Below are 23,798 nucleotides of genomic sequence, written 5' to 3' on the forward strand. Positions count from 1 at the left end.
CTCACGCTCTCGAATGTGGGTGACACAGTGTCCATATCAAACAGGTCAAGCCTCCAACAAACTTGCAGCATGACGACGACTTCCGTGCTCCTCCATTGTTGCCTTGGGAATTGGCAGTGCAACTGGCGGCAGCAGCAGCAGCAGCAGCATCCTTCCAGCCAGAATCATGGTTCCAATGACAATTGAAGACAGCTAGGTGTGCATAGGGTCAACCTCCATTGCCTCCTCTTACACTGGGTAGTTGCACACTAGGGCTAAGACTATGCACTGGGCTGTCAACAGTTAGCATGCAGCAATCAGATATTTGTTAAGAAGGGTGGATCATTTATGTTGGCGCTTCCCATATACTATATGGCAGTGGAGATGCTATGACAATATCTATCCTTGTTTTTCTCCTGCTGTCAACTATCCTGGTACTTCAGACTTTCACAGCTTCACTTTTCTGAGGCTTTTTTTCTGCTGGTTCAGCACCTGAATACTTATTGTTGCATTGTACCTAGCCTTCCTCATGACACACTGCTTAGTCACTAATATGATGGTAACTCTTGGCTTCCATGATGTATTATTCCTCACTTGCAGACTTGGACACTTGGTCGTTCCTCCATGTCGTGTTACCTTCCTTGTTTGCTGCAATTCGCTCAGCATTTCCCTCTAGCTGGCAGTGTGCTGGTCACTGACATAGGCGGATTATATTCCAGGAGCTGCTAATGTAGAACTTAGATGAATTTTTAATGTGTCTGCCAGGGATACTATCCTGGGGATAACATCTCCCCCTTCCTTCAGAAAACTCTGCTTGAAATTTTCGGTTTTGAGTACCCATAATAACCTCATCCTACATATTTTGTACCAGTAGTTACACATTATACGACGTTAGCTATTCTTCCTAGAATTAGAATGAAGGCATCTCTTTACTCTGAAATTATTAGTACATCTTTGGTCCATACCTGTACCCATTCCGGTATGTGACCTGAGAGAAAGGAACCTTTATCTCCCACTCCCTTCAGTAGGCAATATTACCCAGACCAAATGGTACCCCCATTGACAAAACTTAACATTGTGTCAATCCCTTGTCAATAAAAATAAAACTTTAAAACATACTATAAATAAAACAAAATAAAATTGGATGATTTCCTAATGATCTACCCAAGAACAAATGAAGAGCAATATAGGCAAACAGCAATCTCAAATCTTACCTATCAACATGGTCTAAGGCCATAAGGCATTTTACCGAGCGAGGTAGCGCAGTAGTTAGACACTGGACTCGCATTCGGGAGGACGACGGTTCAATCCCACGTCTGGCCATCCTGATTTAGGTTTTCCGTGATTTCCCTAAATCGCTCCAGGCAAATGCCGGGATGGTTCCTTTCAAAGGGCAAGGCCGACTTCCTTCCCTGTCCTTCCCTAATCTGATGAGACCGATGACCTCACTGTCTGGTCTCCTTCCCCAAAAAACCCCCATAAGGCATTTTAGACTTACTCTGGTAATCAGTCATCTGTTTCTCTTTTGTTCTACGACCTTACGTTCTGTACTGCAGAAGCTGCTGGTATCAGTGGCAGGAAATTGCCAGCTTGCTTACAAGTCTTAATATGTCCTACATGAATAATTGCAGTCTTCGTTGGTGTCTGTATTTTAACATTGACAGGTGACATTTTCACTACTTGGTGTGGTCCATGGCATCAAATCAGGAATTTCTTTATTTTGCCTTTTGGTGTGTTTGGATTCGTCACTGATACCCATTGGCCAATCCTGTATTGCGGTAACCTCCCTACGCATTGTCCCACCTCCTTTTGTCATTCTGAAGCTTTTGTTTTTGCTTGTTTTACTTGTTGTCACATGTCTCATAATTTTTTGCAAACTTTTTTAGCGATTTGACATCGGACCCAAGCTTCGGCTTAATTACTTCAAAAGCTGAAGGCATTTTTCTTCCCTACATTACCTTGTATTGTGAAAGATCGGTAACCATATGGACTTCAGAATTGTACACGGATGTTATAAAATTTAAATATACACCCCAATTTTCCTGGCTACTGCTAACATAATGTCTCAACTTCTTTGAAATTGTGCGATGAACTATCTTTGTTCTCCAATTGATTTGAGGGTGGAAGGGATTTGTTCCCAGTCATATAATAATTTTGCTCTGCTTTGTTCAATTGTTGGGATGTGTATGCTACAGGATGCTCTTTACCATCTGCATCCCGTCCTAGGACAACCCCCAGAGCCAATTACTTGTATCACAAAACAGAATAACTTTTTTTCAAATTGGGAATATCAGAACTGGGCCCAACGTCAATGCTCGGTTTAAAGTATCGAACACTGTGTGACATTTGGTAGACTATTGAAATTTTACTCCTTTCCATAATGAACAGTTCAAAGGTCCATTTCAGCAAGTCCTTCACGAATTGTCAATAACAATTACAGAAGCCAATGAAACTCTGCAGCTGTTTAAGTGTCATTAGTGGAAAAAGAATTCTGGACTCCTGAGACCAAGTGTGGATCTGTTCTTATACTTTCATTGCTAATTATATGCCCAAGATAATTTACTTCGATTGCTTCAGGATGACATTCATCAATTCTTAATGAAAATCATGCTGTTCTGTCTTCTGAATACCTCCTCCGTCCACCATGTGTGTCCTTTGAAAACATCATTATGTCATCCAGATAGGTCAAGCATTGTTTTGGTTTCAATCCCCTAAGTACCCCATCCAATAATCTCTGAAAGGTGGTGGGAACACACTTGAGCCCAAATGGCATTCTACGGTATTGGAAATGCCTCATCCCGCCCCCGCAAGCAGAAAAAGCTATCTTTGGTTGATCGTCTGGCACTACTTCTGTTTGATGATATCCGCTACTTAGATCCACTGTGGAGAAATAATTACACTGACTCAAGTTGTCAAGAGTCTCTGTTTGTAACCGATATGCACTGGTGATTGTTCACACACTGAGGTATCACTTAGTCACAGCAAAATCTGTATTTTTTAGTGCCATCTGGTGACTTTCTCGGGACCAAAATTACAGATGCTCCCCAGGGACTATGACTATGCTCAATAATACCATTAGCTAGGTATGGTCAATGATATTCTGTGTTGAGTGAGTGGCATTCCTGCTAATGAACCACTCGGATTAAACAAATCCATGAACTGCAGTAACAAAGCTTCCATTGCTTCTCTATTATTTCCCTGCAAATGTTTCACTTCTCATGTAATGCAGACACATTGTCATTTTGTTTGCAACAGAGGTCCTCACTTGACCTATCCCTGTCATCTCTTCCAAAACATGCAAATTACTAATTAGCAAACCCTTTGGCCAACTCACTTTGTCCCTGTCAAAATTATTGAATACTGATCGGAATTATAAAATCTCTGTCCACTTCACTGACGTGTACTATACTTCTGCATACAAAACAGTGTGACCTATCCAATTCGTAATTAGTTTCCTATGGTTCTATAACATAGAATAAATCCTTAGGTAGATCTGTATCCATGCTCACCCTGTTGTATCACTTGGATTGATCTTTCGTGCCAGTGTTCGCAGTTTATTGGGTACCACCTAAATGATCGGTGAACCCTGTGACAGTGTAACACTTGTAGCTGTTGCCCCTAGCGGAAAAAATGTCCCACCAAATTCAGTTGTACATTGAAAAAGGTTAATTTCTGCATGATGTTTCCACAATACCCCTCACAAACACTCAGCAGTACGTCTACGTGCCATCGAAAAGGCTTATTCCCCACATTAAAACTGAAAAGCGGCGTCCCCAATGACTTCGTGTCATTATCACCTACTCCATGTGACCTATATCGTGACAACCTCAGTGTCTTTCTGGCCAAAAGATCCAGACTGACTACTGACATGTGAGTTACTATATCCACCAGAAATTTGTATTCCGCAGCTTGTGGTCTTGCGGTAGCATTCTCGCTTCACGCGCATGGGGTCCCGGGTTCAATTCCCGGCGAGGTCAGGAATTTTTCCTGCCTCGAGATGACTGGGTGTTGTTGTGTCATCTTCATCATCATCATTCATCCCCATTACGGTCGGAGGAAGGCAATGGCAAAACCACCTCTGCTAGGACCTTGCCTAGTACAGCGGTGCGGATCTCCCGCATCGTCCCCTACGCTCCTCGTAGTATGGGACCTCATCATCAATATTTACTTCGCTAGCAAGCAACACTCCATTCTGCATTCGTTTCTGTGGTCTTGTGTTCTGCTGGGAATGCCATCCTAAGGATGAGGCATCCCTGTTCCCGTTTAATGGTGTTGCTTGTCTGATGCTTTCTTCCAACAGTCACGCACTTTGCGGCCTACCACTCCACATTCATAACATTCAGGCTGACGACATTGTTTCCTCATGTGGCCCATGTGCTCACTTTTAAAATGCTCCACTTCACACTGTGATCACCCTGTTTCCATGCGCAGCAATCCTAATGGCAGCAGATAAGTCACTTGGGTTCTCCTTTCGGATCCTTCTTGACATTTCAACAGGAATACCTATGAGAAACACATCCAGAGCCCTGTTCTCTGCCTCACACAGACTCATTCTATCAGACTCCACATTCTGCATTATTTCATATGCTTGTGAGTTCTGTTTCCTAATTCTGTCAGAGAAGGAGTCCACCAATTCGCTGTGCTTCTGTGATGGTCCATTGAGTTTTTCCTGGAAGAATGCCATGCTGTCCTGCTTCTGATAGCTTTGTATTAGACTGTTAGCAGTTCATCAAATGTTTGGACCTTACTGAGGTATCATGGTATATAATGTATGTTTTTGCATCACCTGCTTACCTTAATCTAGCCGTATTCAATGACGTTACTTGTGACCATTTTCCTAGTTTGGTGGCATCCTTTGCACCACTAATAAAAATAGATACATCCTTGTTGCTTTTTCTGAGAATGGCACTATGAGTTTAGCTGATACAGGATTTGATGGAATGGGTGGGTACACTCAATACAGTTTTATTTTCTCCTTAATCAAGGAATCCTTAGTCCCCAACAGCTTCTCATTGCTCATTTCTCTTTCAAAATACTTCATTGTTTTGCCCATGTTCTGTTAGAATTTCTAAAATGCAGCCGTCTGCCCCTTCAAAGTTTCACCCGTTTCATTCAGAGTGGCTACTCATGTGTGGCATTTGTGAGTAAACTCCAGCTGCCATTATACTGGAAAAGAAGGGAACTGCATGCACAATAGGCACAAAAAAGGGAATTAAATGACACTTAATCTGTATGCAGCATCATAGCCCAATGAGATTCTGTGCCCTGGTGTGCTTCATGACCAATCCTACATTTGCTACAGGTAGCTGACACTGCTTGAAAACATGGCAGTCATGCCCATATAAACTGCAGTACGGATGCCTCAGTGGCTGCAAGTAAACTTCTTTAGTGTTCCCACGGAACTGAGACAAGTCTGTAGGTTCATGTGGTCTAACAAACGACATTCTTAATGTACTATGAAGGTCCTTATGGCTCAATGTAGCCGTAAGAAAATACAGAACAAGAAAGCAAAGGGAATATCAGTCTCTCACCAAACCACATTGTTATGAAGTTCACCTCGTGGCTGTGGACCTCACATTGGAGTTGCATAGATGGTCAGCAAGAAGCTAGCTGTGATAGTCTGTGCGTTTACGATAAGCACTGTGTCCATATGGCAAAGTGCTTAACACAACTGACTAGTAAGAAGGAGAGTGAGGGTTCAAGTCCCGATCTGGCACACATTTTCACTAGGCACCTCCAATACTGCATCAAGTCCCGATGCAGCTGATGTCATCAGTTTCTTCACGTTCTTTTCTTTTTTCCTCCATCCTCCTTCAGTTTTTATAATCAGACATTTGTTAAGAAGGGTGGGGTTTTCATGTGGGCACTTTCCCTTGCTGTCAGCTCTCCTAGGGTTTTCAGGCATAAACAACCTTTCAGAGGCTGTTTTCTGTTGGTTTGACACCTGAATACTTGTTGTTGCGTTGTACCTAGCCTTCCTTGCCATACTCTGTTTTGTCACTAGTATGGTGGCACCTCTCCATATGGCAAAGTGCTTAACACAACTGACTAGTAAGAAGGAGAGTGAGGGTTCAAGTCCCGATCTGGCACACATTTTCACTAGGCACCTCCAATACTGCATCAAGTCCCGATGCAGCTGATGTCATCAGTTTCTTCACGTTCTTTTCTTTTTTCCTCCATCCTCCTTCAGTTTTTATAATCAGACATTTGTTAAGAAGGGTGGGGTTTTCATGTGGGCACTTTCCCTTGCTGTCAGCTCTCCTAGGGTTTTCAGGCATAAACAACCTTTCAGAGGCTGTTTTCTGTTGGTTTGACACCTGAATACTTGTTGTTGCGTTGTACCTAGCCTTCCTTGCCATACTCTGTTTTGTCACTAGTATGGTGGCACCTCTCCATATGGCAAAGTGCTTAACACAACTGACTAGTAAGAAGGAGAGTGAGGGTTCAAGTCCCGATCTGGCACACATTTTCACTAGGCACCTCCAATACTGCATCAAGTCCCGATGCAGCTGATGTCATCAGTTTCTTCACTTTCTTTTCTTTTTTCCTCCATCCTCCTTCAGTTTTTATAATCAGACATTTGTTAAGAAGGGTGGGGTTTTCATGTGGGCACTTTCCCTTGCTGTCAGCTCTCCTAGGGTTTTCAGGCATAAACAACCTTTCAGAGGCTGTTTTCTGTTGGTTTGACACCTGAATACTTGTTGTTGCGTTGTACCTAGGCTTCCTTGCCATACTCTGTTTTGTCACTAGTATGGTGGCACCTCTTGGCTTTCATAATGCCACTATGATTCACTTGCACCCTTGAGTGCTCTGTTGTTCCCCAGTGCTGTGATAGCTTCTATGTTTGTCAACTGGCTCAGCATTTCCCCCTAGAAGGCAGTTTGGCTTGTGGGAGCAGCAAAGGTAGAACTTGGACAAATTTTTGTCATCCCCTGGGGATACTGTCCTGAGGCATAACACTTCTGTCAATCCTATCTTGTAAGGGCCCCATTAGATGAACAGTACTGAAGAATCAGTTGAACAAGTGACAGCCTTCATGGATGAGCTTACATTTTGTTAAGATCTTCCTACGAATCTCTGTCTGCCATCTGCTTTTCGTACTATTTGTTTCATGTGGTCATTCCACTTACGATTGCTCTAGATATTCACTTCTAGACGTTTTATGGTGGATACTGTTTCCAGAATCTCTCATCAATAGTGTAATTAGACAATAGTGGCTTTCTTATTCCATGTATGTGCAAGGTGGCAATGAGAGTTCCCTCGCAAATGGGCTACCCGCAGATCTTATGCATAATTAACTCTCAAAGATGGTGCATATTTCAAAAATTAGGTGAGAATGAGCATTTAAGACTTCGGTAGTTTGATGTCCCCTGTAATTTCTCCTGTGTACAGAACAACCACAAACTTTTGGGAAGCGATTCCACCAGAGGGTCGGTTGGCAATAATTTTCAATTCTTGGCCATTGGGTATTCCTTTCCCACTTTAGGATATCAAAAAGCTCAATATGCAATATTATTGTTTGGATTTGTGAGGCCATTGTGCAAGTTTTGTCCCAGGAAGTGAAGTTAGGATGGAAGTTATTAAAATTCCTAACTGTAAGGAAGTAAAATAATAATGTAAGAATATATAATATATAAATAAAAGAATATGTAATGAAATTCTTTAACTTACTCTTATTAATTGTTGTGAAGCTGGCAGATATACCTTGCCCTACAATTTTGTCCTCATTTTTGCCTAGTATAGATGGATAAAATAGCATTTGAAAAAAAATTGTTTTATAATTTTTATTGTTTATAGTGACAGTGAGCACTTAACTATTCTTTTTGATATCTATAATATGAGCTCTTACATTTCTTTTTGTTATAATTCCAAGAACAGTTTCAGTTAAGTTTTATCTTAATTTGTGAATACATGATCAACACTGTATACGTGAGACTGAAGTGTCTAATGAGAAATGCAATGTACTAGCTATAACAAACCTCAAGAAAGAGAAATATACTCTGATTTCTTTCCTGAAATGCAAAGCATATTTCATAAGCTCTTCAAAGGAAATAAATTTTGTAAAATTTGCTAACAGTGAGATACTTTTTAGTGCTTTGGAATGATTTACTTGTTTCAGCCAGTAAAACAATATCAAATTTCTGACAACACTTTTTGCATAATGTACATTCCCAACAATATTAAAGTGTGTTTTTTAGGCATTCTCATACATTACTTTCCTTCATTACATTCATCAGATCGACAGTTACCTCCTGCAAACAAAATTCCGTTTCCTAACATGCCCATTATTGGTGTATGGCCATTATTGGTGTATGGCCATTTTCAAACAAATACCTTAATTTATTGGCAACTACTTCATCTAAATGCCTAAACCAATCCAATTTTCTGTTAGCAAAATTCTCACCCACTCTGTTTAAACTATTTATTGAAAATTCTCTTAACTGTTTTCTTCCACCTGTTTTCTTGTTCTTTTCTAACTACTTAAATTAGCACTTTGGCTTGGACTGGCACTGCACGGCCACTGGCACCTGCAATTTCTTCTTGATGTTTACCATTAGGAGGAGCTGTTTCAATTTCCACAACTACTTGTGGAAACATACCAAAAATAAAATCATCCACCTCATGATCCTCCAAATGAAAAATAATTTCTTCTCCTCCTGGGGATGAGGCTTCGATGACCTTCAAAAAATATAACACATTTTGTAGGCAAAATGAGCTACACATTATATTCCGTATATCTTAATGTATTCAAAAATTTTATTTGGATTGTCCAAATGTAAATGAAATTAAAACAATTCTTTTTTTCAGCTAACTGCATGTGAAAACAAATGGCTGGAAACTGTCAAAGGGTGTGAAAGAAAATGGAATTTTTACCCCCAGGCATTTGGGATCTATACATGGAAGGCACATTGACTTTGTGGCAGCACCCAATAGTGGAACTTTATTTTGTTTTGCTAGTAATTGCTGATGCTAGTTACAAAATAATACATTTGAATGTTGGCACACAATGTTGCTTTTCATATGATGACATACATAGAAACTCACATCTTACAGTATGTTAGAGAACACCACTCTACAAATACCAACACCAGGTCTCCTCCCTGCTATGAAGCCTTTTGTTTAGAAGAAAATATCATTAAGCCATTTGCAGGTCATCATCTTGAAAATTTGTTTGGTATTATGAGCTCTGTTTTCAGAGTTTTGAGGAAACAAATGCTGCTGAGTCCATAGGCTGCTGTGGTGACAAAATCTCAAATGTATGTTCCCCCAGGAACATACAACGGAGAAGGGAATGAGAGGAACTTAATATCTGGGTCTTGGAGGGACAGTCGTACTCCAATGGCGCCACTGCCCAAAACTGGTTGTTGACCATCATTGTTGAATGATAACAGAAAAGAATATACAGAAATCTTCTGCAGTATTTGGGGTTCTATATGATGGCAATACGGAAAATAATTAATTTATGTAATGTAATTATTGTAAATATGTAAAATATTACCAAATATATAACTTGTAAAATAATGTAATAAATTTACTTACTGGTACCACTTCCTAAGAGCTCCTATGGTAGAGTGGTCTATAATTATCTGTATGGAACTTCTACAAGTTGTAATACATATATTGCAGTGTAAATGTACCTTGAGATTTACGCAAAAAAGTTTGCTAAACGCTATTGTACACAGTAAAATACACAGGTATAGTTCATTTATTCACAGAAGTACATGGAAAAGAAAACAGAAACTGAAGTAAATTACATTAGCATATTCTATTAAACTGTGGGCAACTGCAAACAAACTTCCACATTTTGAAAGAAATAGTCCACATTGGGTGTAGGATGCTTTGTGTTAAAAGTCATGTCTGGTTTCATGCCACTAGAAGATGCATGCTCATGTGACAAAGATTTAAAAGCTAAACAAACACCCAACACAGCTACAAACTACACCCAGTCTAACAAAAAACATCACTTCTATCCAAGATTGGTCAACTTTACTGACACTGCTTTAAAAAAAGTCTGAAACATAATGCCAGCAAAACAGATAGACGAAAAATACATAGAAAACCCCATGGTTGAATCGGAAAGCATTCTTACACAGGAAAATAAAAAGAAAACAAGTGAGGTAAACATTGGTCTGACAAGAGAGCTCATCAGTAATGAAATCAAAAATGTAATAACACAGGTGAAAGAAAACAGAGGAAACCAAAGCAATACGGATTCCATAACTCTGAGACAAAACTTAGAAAGAAACTACAGCAACACAACTCTATCATCACAAGCCCAGATAAAGGAAACAGACTGGTTCTCATGGATAAAGAAGTATAAGACACAAGAATTCATCACAAAAAATAAAATTTACAAAACTAAAATCATCCAACTAACAGATTCCAAATGAAGTTGAGAAACTCTCTGAAAGACACTGAACATACAACAGAAAAAAGAAAACTGCTACAAACCAATAAATCCAAGTGCACCTTCCCTCCGATGCCAGCCAAAGCTACACAAGAAAGACCTCCCTCTCAGATCTATTGTGAACTATAGAAATGCCCCCACTTGCAAGATATGTGTTGGAAATCTTATCAGAAAACTACAAATTATAAGAGGACAGAACTATAAGAAACACCACAGAATTGATTTAGTGCATGAAAGGCATACAGGTTCCATACACAGCCACCCTCCTGTCATCTGATGTAGAGAATATGTATTCCAATACACTGAAATGGGGATGTGGTTATCACACATCCAGTGAACTGGTTTTACAGCCACGCACTATGCACAAGGGAATGGCTTGGTGATGGGAAATGAATAGAGTCATCTTTGTCTGAGAAACTCATTTATTTTCCCATACCTCGCAAGATGGTACAAATAACGTTTATCATTAATGTCCGTTAGTAAAGGCACATTGCAGTGGTGGTACAGTTCGAATGCTGATCCTGGAGGGTATACACTCCAGTGATGAGCCATGGTGCAACTGCGTGGACCACACAAGACAAAGGCCATGTCTCCGAAAGTTCAGTTTTCAGCTTGACCCACAGAGTGCCATGACTCTTGGGGATGGGAGAAAAGGTATTGCAGAATGAACAGATGCACACCATGAAATCAGCGATTATGCAAGACTTCATGTAAAAAATTGCGAGGACTCATATTAACCTGACTCTTGCTCTGCGGCAACAAAGGTCAGAAATGTGTACTGCATCGTGTTGACCAACCCACACTGCCTGCCTGCTTTGTCCTTTGTGGGCCGGTGCGCAATGCGCCATTGCCAAAATTTGGTTTAATGGGAAAATTACACATGTGGGCTGCACAAATGCCGGGAATTGTTTGCTTGTGTCGGCTGTGCCGTAGTTCTGTCCTTCACAAGCTCTGTTGCCGCCACACAGATTCCCACTTGGAGACCAGAGCTCCGTAGCTCCAAAACAAACGTGGTGATTGATCTGTGGTGCGCGTGTCTTTTAAGTTCACGAGCTGTGTAGGGGCAGTGTGGGTGCGGTGACCCCAGATCAGTCAGCAGTGGAAGGTCATTGGCCAGTGGAGTCAGCTTGCCAGACTGACAAGTGCAGGGTGGGCATGTCTTAGCGCAGCCAGCTAGTGACAGTGGCAGTAACAGGTGCTGGCTATGTACCATCCGTAGTAACACATGGCATAGGCGCATGACTGCGAGTCACTTGGGAAGACGTCATGAAGCCGATGCACTGATACCTTACTAACAACGTAGTGTGTTCACTAGTACTACAGTTAATGCACAACAATAGGCCAAAGTTCACTATTTTAATTGTTCATAGTGACATCAAGAATGAGAAGTTCGAGTGTTCATGTGTTGCACTGTTCCACAAGTTCTCCAACTGACTCATTTGCAGAATCTTGGCGTGGCACTTGATCCAGTCTCAACACTCGAGACAACGGAGACTTGGAGAGTATACACGAGTACACTGCTGTCGCGACATGAACACTGGTCCTGGAGCTGCTACTCACAAGACCAGTGGTGCGGATGGTGATGTCCAGAGACCAATGGCAATGTGATTATAGTAACTGGCATGGACACCGATCTGGCCTCGATACCCAACATGGCAGAGACACAGGGATGTGATGCACATGAGAAGCATTGTCCAGAGCTTGACTGGAGTTAGTGGATGAGGCAGCGGCCAGCTGGAGACAGGGTCTCTACAGTGGACAGCGGCTTGTGGATGCCAGATTCTAATAGCGTACAGCAGCTGGGGCACATGTTTGCTCTTTTAGATGACATGGCATGTTGACAATGCAGAGCAACCATTTGAATCAGGCACAGCAGCTGGCACACATGACATGGTCCACTGGAAACTCTGGTGGGGTTGTCTGGTGCGACTATGGTGGATGCGGTCCAAGTGGCGGCATTTGCTGCCTGGGCAGGGTGGTGGGAGGCACACATGGCAGTGTGATGACAGCAGGCTGAGCTGTGCATCACTGGTGGGTACAGGTGCAGGCTCCGTCTGACTGCTGACAAAGGGAGCGTCATCTGTTGTTATGTCTTCTGCTGGGTCGAAAAAGTGTGTGGCTGCTGGAGTGGGCAAGATGTAAGCCTGCTTGACAAGGTCGATCGAGACTGTAGACAACTTCCTGTTGCACTTAATGTCCAGTGCATTTTTTCCTCAGGCGATGATGTGGTGCGATCTGGAGTAGGGCGGCCAGAGAGTTGGCTGTACTGTCTCGGTACACAACATGACACATGTAGAGGTTGCCATGCACGAATAACTTCCCGGTGCTGTGCCGTGTCTTTGTGCATGCACAGTGGCTGGCCATATGAGTGCACAGATGTTCTGCCAGAGTGGGTGCCACAGTGTTGTGTGCCAGCAAGCAAAGCAGCCCACCACAGTCAGGAGATAACACTTGCTGCAAGAGAGAGGGAGTGGGCTGACAAGGTCCATGTAGATGTGCACAAATCAGCATGTCGGGTCGGGGAAGGTGCCCACGGGTGCGTGGGTGTGCCTCCTGACTTTCGCAAGCTGACATGCCATGCAAGTGTGTGCCCATTCGCAGCAGTTCCGAAGCCTGGGCCAGATGAAATGCGCAGCCATGAGCATCACAGTGGTCTTGGTGCTGCAGTGTGATAGGCCATGGACACAGTCAAAGGCACTGTGACAGAATTTCTCTGGAAGGAATGGTCGATGCATGCCAGTTGAGATGTCACATCATATCTCTGTTTAGAGCCGGGGACAGGCACCAGCTCCAGTTGCAGGCCACTGGAAGAGTCATGACAGAAGCTGTGCAGTTCTTCATCACTCTCCTGTTCTTGGGCGGTGTCCTCAAAGTCATAAGGGTGAGATAACAGTCCATGCTCAGGACAAACAGTTGGCAACTATGTTGTCTATCCCCGAAATATGGTGGACGTCAGTAGTAAATTGCAACAAGTACTCTAATTACTGGAGTTAGTGCAGTGAACATTTAGAGTGATTATTTTGAAACGCATGAGTGATCGGTTTGTGATTGGTGAAAATGACGAATTGTCAGGCTTCTACTGCGGGTGGAAATATTTCACTGTTGCATATACTGCAAGCAACTCTTGGTCATAAGCGCTCCAAGCACATTCTGATTCAAATAGCTTTTTAGAGAAAAAACCGAGCAGCTGCCAGCTCCCACCGACTTGCTGTTGTAATGCTGCCGATGGTGGTCTGGCAGGTGTCCACTACTACAGCTAAGTAGACATCATGTACCGGGTGCACCAGCAGCATTGCTTCTGCGGGATTCCATTTTGAGTCTGTGAAGGTCTGCTCCAGTGTGTCCGTCCAATTCACAGGATTTTTCCTTTTGAGTTGGGACCACATAGAGCCTTAGTCATGGGCTCTTGGACGTTGGCAGCATCAAGCAGATGGGCAGCGGTGGGCAGATGGCGACGATAAAAGTTCAACATGCTGAGGTAACAGTGTAACTCTTTGAACTCTGAATTGCTTGCACTTTCTCGGGTAGTGGCGTCGATCTGCTGGGGTTAATTAAATGGCCAAGGAACTCGGATTGCATCACACGGAATGTACACTTCACTGAGTTGATAACAATGCTGGCTTCACTCACGTTGAAAGACAGTGGCGGCGAGGGAGCTCGGTCAACTTGGAGTACACCAGGATGTCATCAAGGTACACGAAACAAAATGGCAAGCCTTACAAGACGTCCAGGAACTGCTGTCTTGTCTGTGCAGCATTTCACAGACCAAACGTCGTAAACAGGCTTTCAGAAAGCCCAAAGGGCCCCACTGGAATTTGGGTAGATATCTTTGCGCAATTGTTCTTGCTAAATACAGTGCAGTGTGCCAAGGCGAGGCTCAAGTCTTGAGCATGTGGGACTGGGTACCGGTCCAGCACCACTCGGGATTAAGTGCACGATAGTCCCCACATGGGCATCACAAGTTGTGTTTTCTTGGGACTAAATGTAACGCCGATGAGCATGGGCTGCTTGATGGTCAAATGATGCCTTGCCATAGCATGGCCTCGAACTCTGCCTTTGCTACCACAAATCTATCAAGCACGAGTTGACATCAGTGGCACGATGTGGGAGGACCAGGCGTGGTTATTATGTGGTGGCCCATAAAATGTTTAATGTCCTTCGGTGCAGCAGCCGGACAGGTGAGGTCATGGAATTTTTCTAGGATGTCAGTGTAAGATCCAGAGCACTTCACTAATTTTACATTGTCCCACTATGTTTAAATTTGTTGTCACATCAATGAGCTGGCTGTTTGTGATGTTGGCTAGCAGCCTGTAGTGGCCAAGAAAATCTGCACCCAGGATTGGTTCATTGACATAAATGTCCATGAGAATCTGCGGTGTAGTCTTAGGTCTAAATTGCAGTTGAGTGTCATAAGTTTTAATTGCTGAATTGTTCGCCGCTGTGATAGAGAGCGCCTCATCCCATCTGAGGTGTCCTAACATAGAACGGGGGTATAAGAAAAGGTTGGAACCTATGTGAACAAGGTCTTCATGCTGCCCACCTATTCAGCTATGAAGAGACTTGATACTGAATTGCAGTCGGATGCACCTAGACCCAGTTGCAGTTGATGTCTGGATGAACGCAGGGAGGACAACATTTAGTCACTTCATTGCCGAAGCACGTGTGTTACCAGCAAAAGGCACAAGCAAGCTGCTGCTGTCCATACAGTACTGTTAGAATGGCGGGTGTTGGGTTGCCGGTTGTGCAAGCCAGTTCGGTGGTGGTTGGATCGCCTGTTGCTGCAGTGTCTGCTGTCCTCTGCCCATGGATGTGCCAACTCGTTGACTTGGATTGGTGAGAACTGAAACCTGTGTAGCGAAGTTGTCTACTAGCTGGTGCAGTTTGGTGTCAGGTGGTGGCTGTGGGAGCCGCATGCTGCTGCGACGGTGTGAAAATGATGTCATTGCTGTGTTCGCGATACTAGGTGCTGTCACCAGCACATTGTGTACCTGGTCAGCCAAGTTTTTCAGTGACATCCAGCTGCATCTCTGTCTCTACCGCTATCACTGCCTGCACCTGAGCTGGGAGGCTGTGCATCCAGATAGTGCCTGACGACGACTCCAGCACCATGTGGGACTGTGCAAGGCTCCGAAAGTGGCACAAGAACTATGAAGATCTCCAGTCCCCACATTCCTCTTGCCACAACCCCATTGGTACAACCATTGTTCCTCGGATGACAAGATCTGCTGAATCAGCTCTTTCTCAAGGTATTTGTATGATGACTGTGTTGGCGGGGCAGTGTTTGTATCCCGCACTTCAGCCGTGAAGTTTTGGTTGAGGTGGCTCACTATGTGACCAAATTTTGCACGGTCGCATGTTGTGTGGTTGCTCATGAAGACTGCCTCCACTTGGCTGAACCACATTACAGGTTTGCAGGGCCAAAAGGAAGGTAGCCTGACCAACACCTGTCCAGTGCTTGTGGGTGCTCCAATAATCATAGGAGGCGTTGGTGTGGCAGTGCTTTGTGTGCCAAAATTTCCCTGGGCTGTCTGTGACTGTGCAGCATCTGCATGTGTAAGGTGTGCTTTTAGCTCACTCTCCAGCCTCTGGTTATGCTCGAGCAGGTTTCCGATAGTCTTTTGCAGCTCTTCTAAAGTCGCCATATTACCTGAGAGTCAAGTCCTTACACAAGGCAAAACCACACAATGAAAATGACACGACACATGACAAGAAAAAGCACAAAAAGTAACATAGACAGTTCATGAGCGAAGCATAAACACACAAAAAAAAAATTTTAAAAATTAGTTCATCCAAACAAGTTGATAGTTTTTCACTACAGAGCACAGTTTGGGTGTCAGTGCACAAGTGCAAGTTTACTCGTAGTTCCACATCACTTGTACCGACAAATGTTCATCCCCATGTGTTAGCCTCCAATCACATCGGGGTCACAAGTGAAGCAAGGGCATGCTTATCATTGTCACAGCCATAAACATGCAGTGAACCGGCTTTACTGGCTTGGTGATGGGAAATGACGAGAGTCATCTTTGTCTGTGACGCACATTTATTTTTTGATACATTTCAAGACGGTACAAACAATTTTTATCATTAATGTCAGTCTGTACTGCTGCGTTGCTCTGTCAGTACAGCTTGATCACCGATCCTGGAAGGCATTACTTCGGTGATGAGCCATGGCGTGATTGCGCAGACCATGTGAGACAAAGGCCACATTTCCAAAAGTTCAATTTTTGGCATAACCTGCGGAGCACCGTGACTTTCACAGATGGTAGAGAAGGTGCCATGAAACAAATGGATGCGTGCCTTGAAATCAGCAAATGTGGAAGACCTTGCGTACACACCTGTGTGGAGTCGCATTAATTCAACCCACGTGATCCATGGTGAGAAAGGTTGGAGATGCATGTTGCATCACATTGACCTGCTCACACTGCCACCCTGCTTTGTTCCATGTGGGATAGTGCGTGACACATCATTGCCAAAATGTGGAATAACAGGAAAACTGTGCGCACAGGGCGCTTGAATGCCAGGCACAGTTTGCTAGTGTTGGGTGTGCTGCAGTTCCGTCCTTCACAGGTTTCTGTGGTGCAGCTACTACAATACCAATAACTGAAACAAACACTTTCACACGAATACATCAAAGAAACAGTCAGGCATCTAGAGCTACTAACAGAACAGAACTATTTCCAGTTCAGTAATGAATTCTATTTACGAAGTGTTTGGAAACATAGCAAACATATTTATGAACCATGTAGAAAATATGATATTTAACAAAACTCTGCCAAATAGTAAGAAGATCCTACACTGGATTAGATATATGTATGACATCTTGTGCCTGGTAGATGAACCAAATAATAAAACTGACCATTTATCCACATACATAAACTGTGTTGATGAGAAGATACATTTTGCAACATAGAGAGACCAAATAGTTAAATTTCTTGCACATCACCATAAAGATTTAAAACAACCAACACACATTTGACATGTACCGAAAACCAACAACAATAGACACAGCTATACACGAGACATCATAACATCCCAGTTCTCAAAAGCAGGCAGCACTTAGATACATACGTCACAGACTAAACACATTACCATTAAATACAGACAATAACAAAAAAAGAAATGAATACCATAATACAAATAGCCCCGAACAATGCATACTAAGAGAATTTAGTAACAAAGCTGAACAAAAAACTCTAGAAAGAGAAAAGAATACACACCCAGCTGTCTCCAAAATATGGACAGAATATTACACAAACAAAAACACAAAATGAGAACAGGAACAACGCAAAGTGTGAAAGAAACAGAAAACAAAAGATGGTACACAATGACATACAATCACAAATAAACGCACAGAATATCCAATATTTTCAAAAAACAAAGCATAAAAATAGCCAACAAACCAACAGTTCAATTCAAAAATACTTCCCAACAACAATAGGAAAACTGATCTAAATCAGGAATATACCAACTGAAATGCAATATGTGGGATGGAAGATACATAGGTCAAACTAGGTCATTTGACACCAGATACAAAGAACTTGTAAGAGCACGGAAATACAGAACAAATCATTCAACTTTTGCAGAACACTTAGACCAACACCAATATAAAATTACCAACAGACTCACAGATATGTAAATCGTGAGGATAAACAACAACAAAAAACACCACCTCACCTTACAACAAAACTACCACAGTAAAGGAACCATAACAGAAAAGAAACAACTCCTAAATAATCATACCAACTTGGCAAAACCACACCCTCTTTAAATTGATTGACCACTTAATATAACATTAAATATATACATTTAACCACAGGCTCCATTTGCCACTACCATCTGCTCCTAGAAAAAAAATAATTTAGTTTCACAGGTGGCAACACACACAACAAGTGCTCAACCAAGGGAACAGACAGAAACACCGTTACTATACAGAGAGAGAAACACACATAACTTAAATTCAGTTTACAAAAGTGAAGTGTAAATAATGCAGTGCAAAAAATACTGTAGAATGGCAAGAACTGCTAAACGAATATGTGAATCAAAGTCTTTGGATGTCAACTGCTGCTAGCAAGGAGCGAAGGAGCAGTGATTTGGCGAATGTGTCAAGAGACACCATAAGTAACTTGCACGCCAGTTTTATAAATAAAATGCTGTTTTTAATCTACAAAACAAAAAACGTACACACATATGTATCCAATTTGCAGAATAACCACAGAAGATACTTTATAAATAAAAACAAAATGCATCTGGTGTAATTCTCTTTAATTAAATTGCAGCAAGCTCAAGACAGAAAACCAATAATAACTTTTTCATAGGTCTTCACCAGAAGTTAACTGCCTTAGAGCCACTCCCTATCATTTGCGTCATGTTGTAAACAAATAGCACATTAAAAGCGAAAATCCCTATTTAAAATGAATGGGGTAGCAGAACTGTGCCACAAGCAGGAAGGTGGTTGAGTGGCAGCAGGTGAGTCAGTACTTACTCATCATCTTCCTGCTTGTTGTGCAGTTCTGCTACCCCGTAAGTTTTAAATAAGAACTACCGCTTTTAGCACACTATTTGTTTAGAACATGGTGCAAATGATGGGGAATGGCTCTAAGGCTGTTTTCTTTCAACAATGACCCATTAAAAACAATCTTTATCACCTGATGATGCATCTTCTAGTGGCAGGAAACCAGTCATGACTTTAATAAAAAGCTTTCTAAATTATTTCAAACCTGAGAATTGCTGTTGCTGCTGTTACACACCAGGGTGCATCCAGTTGCCTTGGCCTCTGCCACTCCTATGCACTGTTTCTCCTTTTAGGAGATTTCAATGCACATAGTGCTGAATGGGGCTGCAACTCCACCTATCCAAGGGTTTAGTGGTTGAAAATATATTGATCTGAAAGCATTTGCATCCTGAATACAGAAACAATGACACATTTTTGCACAGTAACAGGGTCATTCTTTGCCGCTGATGTGATAGTTTGCCCTCCCGCTCACACATCGTATCCAGTGGGAAGTGGTGAAAGACTTCCACTGCAGTAACAATTTCCCAGTTCCTCTCTGTCTTATACAAAGAACAAGCCAGAGGAAAATATCTTCCAAGGAGATGCTATGCAAGGCAAACTGGACACTGTACAGTTAGTTGGCTGTACTTGAGCAATGAGGCAGTGTCCAAGACTGGACGGATCACATTACCCATGTGATCCACTATGTCATTGCTGGATGTATATCGAAATCCTCAGGCAACCTGTTCCTTGGTGGAATGATCAGTGTCATTGTGCAATAAGGAGCAAGTGAACGATGTGAAGATTCAAGCCCAGTCTATCTAGGGAGAATCTCGGAGCCTTTCGGCTAGCAAGAGTGGAAGGCTGACAGACAGCGATGGAGTGCAAGAAGCAATCACAGCATAAGTTTTTGAAGTTCTTTATTAACTGGTCAACTTCTGCCACTGTAGTATAGGAATCTGTAAGGAAGATCTTTGGAAAAGGCTGTCGAGTTCATTGGCTGCCATACAAGACAATGGAGTCCAAAAATGTCACACTCATGGAGATAATGTAGATCATAGTGAGATACTTTTACTATATGACGTTATACATAAGGACAGTTCCAGGTACCCAGGCATGTTGAGAAGTTGGAGGGGGGGGGGGGGGGGGCGGCAAGTTCATTTAAACTCCAACAATGAACAGGCCAATAACTTACCTTCCTCATGTGGGAATTGGACACAGCACTGTCTACAGTTCATGAAACTTCCTCCTCGCCAGACTTAATACATTATGGCATGCTACGGCAATTTAACACTGAATCTGTAGTAATCCTACTTGCATTTTCAACAAAATATGGGATTATGGTCAATATATTGATCCTTTAAGGGAATCAGGTCTTAAACTGTGGGAGGACTGCGTGCACCCCAACAGCTATCTTAGTGTTGCTCTTACCAGTTGTGTAGGAAAGATGCTAGAGTATATGATCAGCTACTGCCTTATCGAGACACTGGAATGTAGAAATCTCATTAATCACTTCCAGTGTAGGTTCAAACAATATGAGATCTGTTCAAAAAATTTCAGGACTTTGTCCACAAAATTTTTCTCCACTTACCTTTTACTTACTGTGCATGGTCTGCTTCAAAATACTCCCCTTCACAACCAATGCATCACTCCCAATGCCATTTCCTCTTTCAGGAGCGGTCTTTGTATGCCTCACGCTGGATGGCCCGATGTGCCGTCTGCGAATTTTCTTTTATCTCGTTGTCACTGCAAATCTTCATTCTTTCAATGGACTTCTCAACTATTAAAATAAAAAAAGTCTGTAGGGACCACGTCTGGTAAGTACGAAGGATGAGGCAGCACAGTGATTTTGTTTTATTTTGCAGTAGTCATGTACCAACAGCAATGAAAGTGGGGGTGTGTTACCGTGATGAAAGAGCCGTGATTTGTCTCGCCATATTTCAGGCTATTTCCTCCTCACATTTTCCCAACCCGCTGTGAAGACTGAATCTTGGTCTCCGCATCATAACTGTAGATCCACACCACATCACCAATTATGATTCTCGTAAAGAACATCTCATTTTCATTCGTGCAAACCAAATACTGTTCACAGTTTGTGATGTGAAGGTCTTTCTGGTCTTGGCACATGAGCCGTAGGATGAACTTGGTAGCAACATGGTGCATTCCAAGATGCTGCGTCAAAATTTTATGACATGATCCAACTGAAATGTTACATTCTTCTGCAATCTCTCGACAGTTAGTCTTCAATTGGCATGCACAATTTCTTTGACATTCCTGACATGTGTGTCATCAATAGACGTCAAAGGGCATCTTGAACGAGGGTCATCTTTAACCTCCGTCTGGCCATTTTTAAATTATGTGAACCATTCGTAACACCGAGTATGGCTTAAGCACTCATCAACATAGGCTTCCTGCATCATTTTGTGTGTCTCCGTAAAGGTTTTCTTGAGTTACACGCAAAATTTAATGCTGTTGTGTTGCTCCTCTAACTCCGCCATCCCAAAATTTGCAAACTGCGTGGCACACCCTTCTACTCCATACAGCACTGTACAATAACCAACAGACATACAACAACGAAATTTCCAGCAGTTACACATTAAACACAGGCATGTGCAGGGACACCAACCACATTTTGCTCCAACACACCACTGGTGCAAAATTACAAATGTTCCAGAATTTTTTTGAACAGACCTGGTACAATGACAATTTTGATAACCTAACTCTACTGGAGGCTGCTACAACCGGAGGCATTCCTACAAAACAGCATTTAATTGCCTTTTTTTTTACTTTCAATAGGCATACAATAACATGTATAGACACAATATCATCTATCAGTCACAAGAAGGGGGATTTTGTTGTTGTCTCTCCAGTTTTCTTCAGTCCTTGCCAAACTTCATTCAAGGTACAGTGACAGGACTTATGCTTCCTATAGGTTTCCTTGCATTCAAAGTGTCCTTCAGGTGAGCATTTTAAGCATGACTTGGTTTGCAATTGCAATTAATAGTCAGCAGTGGAAAGTCTTGTGAATATTGTTTGTGAATGACTTCTCCATTTTCCTCGCATTAATTATAATCAAAACTTAAGAGCCTGGAAGAATGGTCTGCCAGAAGAGATTTAAATTTCTCCCCTGAGAAAGCTGTGTGTATTGATTTATAAGTGTTCCTTTTTGTACTCACCCTTAACTAAGGCTGTGGGATGCTGTTCTACATTTTAAGGACATGGTAAGGTACCTGGGTGTTATATTTGATAGAAAACTGACTTGGCTGCCACATTTCAGGGAACAAAAAAGAGAGTGCTCAAAGCACTGGACGTCATGAAGAATTTGAATGGGAACAAATGGTTCACAGATACATCCTGCTTGCTGTAATTCTATAAATGTTTGATGTGCTCCCATCTAGATTGTGGATATACAGTTTACAGCTCAGCCCCACCAATGTTCTTGAAATGCTAGACTTTGTACACCACAAGGGGACCAGAATAGCCTCAGGAGTCTACAGATAAGTCCTATAGCAGACATATGCACAGAGGTATGTGAGCCGCCATTATCTGTTTGGAAAAATTTCTTTGTGACTAAAAAAGCACTCAAGCTCCGATCATTTTGCCTCACTGGCTTTCTCTGTAACAATTATTGTCCATGCAACCCTGGAACAATATTACAAAATTTGCCCATGTGAGACAAATCCACACTATGAGCAAAGCAGCCTTTAATGTATCTAGGTATTTTTCTGATAAACTTGCAGAGGTAGGGTTGGAGAAAAGCACCACTCAGTTTCTTAATGAAGCCTAGGATAATTTTAGACCTGACAAAGTATAACAAAATGTTCACTCCACACTATATTTTTAAGAACAAATTGTGTACCATTTTAACTGAGCACCATATATATTTTTTTACATATTGATAGGTTCAGACAGAGGGGGACAATTGGTTGTTCTATCATTTCAGTCACCCATGTCTTCAGAACCAATCTGCTGAGTGAATGTACTGTATTGGGTGCTGTGAACTCATAAAAGTGTAGATCATTTGAAATGCAGTCATGGTTTGAAATTCCCAATCTGCTCTGATTCACTCACTGCTCTGCAGACCATCCAGCATACGTACCCAACCAATAAATCATCCATAATATCAAGGATATCCTATGGTTGCAAAGACAGGGAATGGAGGCTCATTCTTCTGGTTCCAGGACATAATGGAATTTGAGGGAATGAGTTTGCCAATAATGAAACCAAGGAGGCATACACCCTTCCAAACGGAATCCAATGTCCTATCCCTCTGTGTGGCATTAAGTAATTTCTGAGAAGGCTTTAATGCATTTTTTGGAGGAAGAGTGGCTGGGCCAATGACGACAAGTTGAGATGAACAGAAGGGACTACAAGGCCATGGTGCACTTCTTTCTGGCCAGTTAGAAGTGGTGAAGTCTAGAAACACATCTTTGAAAAGGATACAGCTTCCTTATGCATAACTTCCTTCTCAGAAGTGAAGGACCACATATTTGGGATGCATGTGGTATGTTGATTACAGTTTACCATAGTTTTACTGAACGTAGTTTATATAATGACGAGAGATGGTAAAATCCAGTTTATTAGCAAATCTCCCCTCAATTTTAAGTGATGATGAGATGAATGTGACATGTGTTCTACAATTTTATATTTTGTGTGACCTATCTAAGCTGTAGGCATAAGATTTTAGTGTATGTTGAGGATAATTGCCTCATTCAATTATTATGTGAGTGATCAGCAAACCATCTTTTATGGACTTGCTGTTCCATGGAATTTCTGGACTGGTAACAATAGTTTAACAGTCCATCTTGAATTGGTTTTCACTGCTATACCATTAAATGAGACTGTGTATGCTCATGTGAGAAAGAGTGCAGGAGTGTGGATGTGATCTTCTATAGCATTTTAGCATAACTGCATTTTATG

General features: G+C 42.1%; 1 protein-coding gene across 1 annotated transcript in view; it reads left to right on the top strand.

Annotated features, from left to right (window-relative positions):
* The window catches only part of LOC126456977 (uncharacterized), a 168,621-nt gene extending 159,120 nt beyond the window's left edge, over positions 1-9,501 (top strand). Inside the window, exon 9 of the mRNA XM_050092921.1 lies at positions 8,788-9,501. The gene's annotated coding sequence lies outside the window, so the exon portion shown is untranslated. The remainder of the gene's footprint in view (positions 1-8,787) is intronic.
* The last annotated feature ends 14,297 nt before the right edge of the window (positions 9,502-23,798 follow it).

This window comes from Schistocerca serialis, chromosome 2 (assembly GCF_023864345.2).
Source record: "Schistocerca serialis cubense isolate TAMUIC-IGC-003099 chromosome 2, iqSchSeri2.2, whole genome shotgun sequence".
NCBI lineage: Eukaryota > Metazoa > Arthropoda > Insecta > Orthoptera > Acrididae > Schistocerca > Schistocerca serialis.